Source organism: Bos grunniens, chromosome 11 (assembly GCF_055505025.1).
Source record: "Bos grunniens cultivar Pamir isolate PY7600 chromosome 11, Bosgru_T2T1.0, whole genome shotgun sequence".
NCBI lineage: Eukaryota > Metazoa > Chordata > Mammalia > Artiodactyla > Bovidae > Bos > Bos grunniens.
This window is the reverse complement of record NC_141175.1, coordinates 28,353,916-28,357,667: the sequence shown is the minus strand read 5'-3', so window position 1 is coordinate 28,357,667 and position 3,752 is coordinate 28,353,916. Positions and strand designations below refer to the sequence as shown.

General features: G+C 61.6%; 1 long non-coding RNA gene across 1 annotated transcript; it reads right to left on the bottom strand.

Moving 5' to 3' along the window:
* Nucleotides 1-256: 256 nt before the first annotated feature.
* On the bottom strand, nucleotides 257-1,865 carry LOC147362773 (uncharacterized). The gene is made up of 2 exons (XR_015135813.1): nucleotides 1,272-1,865; nucleotides 257-1,007 (listed from the first exon to the last, which is right to left on the bottom strand). It is a non-coding gene; the product is annotated as an uncharacterized LOC147362773 (long non-coding RNA).
* Between the last annotated feature and the right edge of the window lie 1,887 nt (nucleotides 1,866-3,752).

Sequence of the window (3,752 nt, the reverse complement as noted above, 5' to 3'; positions counted from 1 at the left end):
TAGGCATTGGAGTCTGGGTGAACCGCCCTGGCGCTGAGCATTCTCGGATGTCCTGAAGCTGTTCGGTTCCAGAGGTATTCTGGGATAAGACAGGCTATTCAGCGGGGCCGAGGTGTGTGGGGCCCAAACTAAGTCGCCAGGATCCCGACGCACCGCCCCCCCCCCCCCCCCCCCCGCCCCCGGCCCCCGCCTACCCCGACCTTGCACGGGCTGTGTCCTAGGCGCGCAGGAAGGGGACCGAGAAGTTTCAGCCCAATTTCATATGGAAGAGGCTGTTTTATTCGAGCTCGCCTGCCAACCTCGTGGGCCCAACACGCAGAAAGGGTCGCACAGGTCTGAAGAACTGGGGACGCAGGTCCCGGGAGGTCGGGGCCAGGCGAGCGCCGCAGTCCCAGTCGGCTGCCCGGGTCAGCAAAACTTTGTGTCTCAGTGCGCAGGCGCAAGGCAGGATGGTTGCGGGGAGGGGGCAGGGGAGGGAGGGGAGGAATCCTGAGGCTAGGGGAGGGGGGAGGGGGGAGGGGGGAAGGAGGGAGGGTGGTGGATTAAAATAAGTAGGCGGCTCGGTGCTAAGGGGTAAGTGAGTCGGAGCTCGGTCTCTCCCCAGCGCTTTCTCAGCCGCTCCGGGTTCAGAACCAACCAAGGAACCGCGACAGAAGTTCACCACCCCCTGGGCGGACAGGACTCCAGGGCCGCTGAGCGCTCCCGCGTGTCGGGCGCTCGGAGTCCCCGCGGCCGCCGGAGAGGGGCCGGGACTCTAGAGCTCCGCGGGTGCCTGTGGAAATCCAGCGCCTCTGGCTAACCGGGTCCCCTCGCAGCGGGAGCCCCAGAGACGCGCTCAACTCCGGGACCGCCGCGGAATAAGGTAACTGCAGCCCTGGGCGCCCGGGCTTGGCGAGGGGAATGCGGGCAGGATCCCCGGGGTCCCCTTGTCACCGCTCGGCGGGTGTCTCTTCTCTCTCCAAGTCCCGGAAAGAAGCTCCTCGTAACAAATGAAGACTGCTGGACCTCTGTGAAAGTGAGAGCAGCTGCAGTCCTGGGTGCTTGGGGGTGCTGGCTCAGGAATTTCTCGTGCGGGGGTCCTCGGCCTCTGACCCGGGGGGAATGAGGGGGCGGATCCCTGCTACTACCCCCAGCGCCGCCGGGCTTCGCGCAATCCCGGGCGAGGTGCCTGCGGACTTCGGAAGTCAGCTTGTGGCCCCTCTCAAGAAACCGAAGCAACTTGTGCGGGCACAAACTTTCCCAAAACGCGCGCCTAGCTCAATCTGACCTACCTTAGCAGAAGGAGGAAAAGAGAGTGGCCGGATGGCCACGGCCGCCCGCGCCAAGGACAGGTGCATGCCCCCGCCGGGTCGCGCTTTCTTGAGCTGGTCTTGTGGCAGAGTTGCGATCAGGTACGCGGCCGGCCCCACCCGGGAGTGCTGGCCCGTGTGCCTGACCCCGCCTCGCACTTGCCCTCCGACTTCGGGGTGTTCTCTATTCGGTGACTGCTCTTGTGGTCGAGGCCTGGAGAGTAACCCGCGACTGATCCGGTGAAGGGGAGCATGTAGGGGGCGCGAACACTACTCCCCAATCAGAGACCCCGCACGCCGCGGTAGCGGAAACACTGCAGCTGCGGATGTTCTCAGTTTCAGGCTTGAAAGGGCAAGATTCGTTTGCTCCCGGGACTGTCTCCCTTCAGGGGAAAAGGCGGGAGCCGGAGGAGAGAGGGAAAGAGGTGACGGGCTGCCTGCTGAACTCATTTCTCCCAGGAAATTTGTCTCGTAAGAGGAATGAAAACCCACAGACAGTCCTTTTTCAGCAGCTCGGCCAGTCACGGGGTAGGTTCTTGGAGTATAGAGGAGCTGCGACGGTTTCTTTGTTGCCACAATTTGGTAAATTTCACCCGGGCTAAGAGCTGCGCGCTGGCTCTTGGGAACAGAAACCACGTGCAAGGCTAGTTAATCTCCCAGGTTCATGGCCTCCTAGAGAAGAGAGAGGCTGGCAAGGACGCGGGGTGGGGGAGGCGGGAGGAACGGATGGAGGGCGACCAATGAGTAAATGTTCTATATGAGGTTCCTCAAAGTAATTGTGATTTTAGTAAGACTGGGGAGCAGATCACTAAGGACGCAGCCGGGCATTTAGATGCAGGGGGATGGCTGCCTAGCTGAAGGGTTCATTCGATCTCGTTCGTTGGGAGAATTAAACAGAAGTGTCCGGCGCCGGTCAGTCCTCTCGCCAGGAGTCCGGACGCTTGTCAGCACGCGTGTTGGGGATTCGGTGTCAAGGATGATTTTTCCGGGGCTGATGCTGGGCTCCTCCAGGCGCTCGCTTGTGGAGCTCGCTCCGTCCTCATTAATGCAAGCAGTTAACTCGCTCACGCTCAATTAGCCCCGAATAAACCACTTTAATAGACTCTTGCACACTTCATTAATGCCCGGCATAGGGCTGGCGGCAGAACCGGGATTGGCGCTCTACCGCCGGAGAGAAACTGTGTCTGAACCGCGCGGGGACCCGGGCTGGGAAGCGCTAATGGCGTTTGGTGCGCGTAGTCGGCACCCTTACCCGCGCCGCCCAGGTTCCGGGGTCCTAGCTCCTTGCAGAGCGGATGCCTGGCCTGGAACCTGGGGAGACGGGTTTCCTCTTTTAAGGATCTAACGCAGTTCACACTGGGGGTCTGGGGTCAGGACCAGGAGAGCCACTGGGGCTTGAGGTTTGCTCATCTTCTCCCACAGCAAAGGCAGAGTGAGACTTATGTTTTCCTCTTAGCGGACCGCCTGAAACCGGATCGTGAATTCGGCCCATTCTTGGTACTTTACTAGTGTAGATAGCCACGTTTCGAACGAATTTCGTCCCCGAGAAAACCGTTGACCAGAGCCTGGGGAGCCCTGCCCTGGGAATGCGGCAGAAAATAAACTGGCTGCGCCGCTGAGAAAAAGAAATTGAGTGTTGGGGGAAACAAGATCGGGCAGATAGCCCGGAAAGGTTGGCTCCCAGAAGCAGTTTCGGCATAGGCGCCCCCTCCCCTCACCGAGCCCAAGGTCTGGGCTCCTGGGGGTGGTCAAGGAAAGGTTGGGTTAGTATGCGCGGGGCCAGTGGGATTCCCTCACCCCACCCGGAGCGGGCCCGGGCCCGGGTGCAGCCCAGCGCCTGGCCGCCATCGCCCAGGGATAGACTGAGCGCAGAGAGGAGCAAGTGAGGCCCCGGCGGCGCCTGCCGGGCCCCGGGGGGAGCCAGAGATAAGGATCTGATTTCCAGCGCCTGGAGGGGAAGGAGAGGTGACAGCAAATCAAAGAGCGCTCACCTCGCCTAAGTCTGGGCAGACCTTTGAAGTCGGCGAGTCATCTCCTCTTTCTCCCCCTTCCCCTTCCCAACCCAAACAGGCTCCAGCTTTCTCTCTGGCCCGATTCGTTCTTCGCAGCGTCTCAGCGCCTTAGGAGGGTCTCGGGTTGTCCCAGGCGCAAGAGCGTGAGCGACGCAGCGGAGAAGCCCGCTGCCCAGGCCACGGCTCCGCCGCCGCCGGGGGCCGCGCTCCCCTCCGCATCCCATTTTGTGCCTCGCAGAGACCCTGGCGGAATTAATTGCTGCGGTCCGACAGGGGTTTCATTGGATTGCCGATTTAACCTGCGCAAGCAGATGTCTGCCGGCTCTGGGTGTTCGGCACCCTCTCCACCTTCGGCAGAGCCTCTTTGCCTATGGGCCACCGCACTGGATGCGTGACCTTCCCGCCAGCCTCCAAGGAGAAGGCTATCTAGGTCCAGATTGTCCTGCCTCCT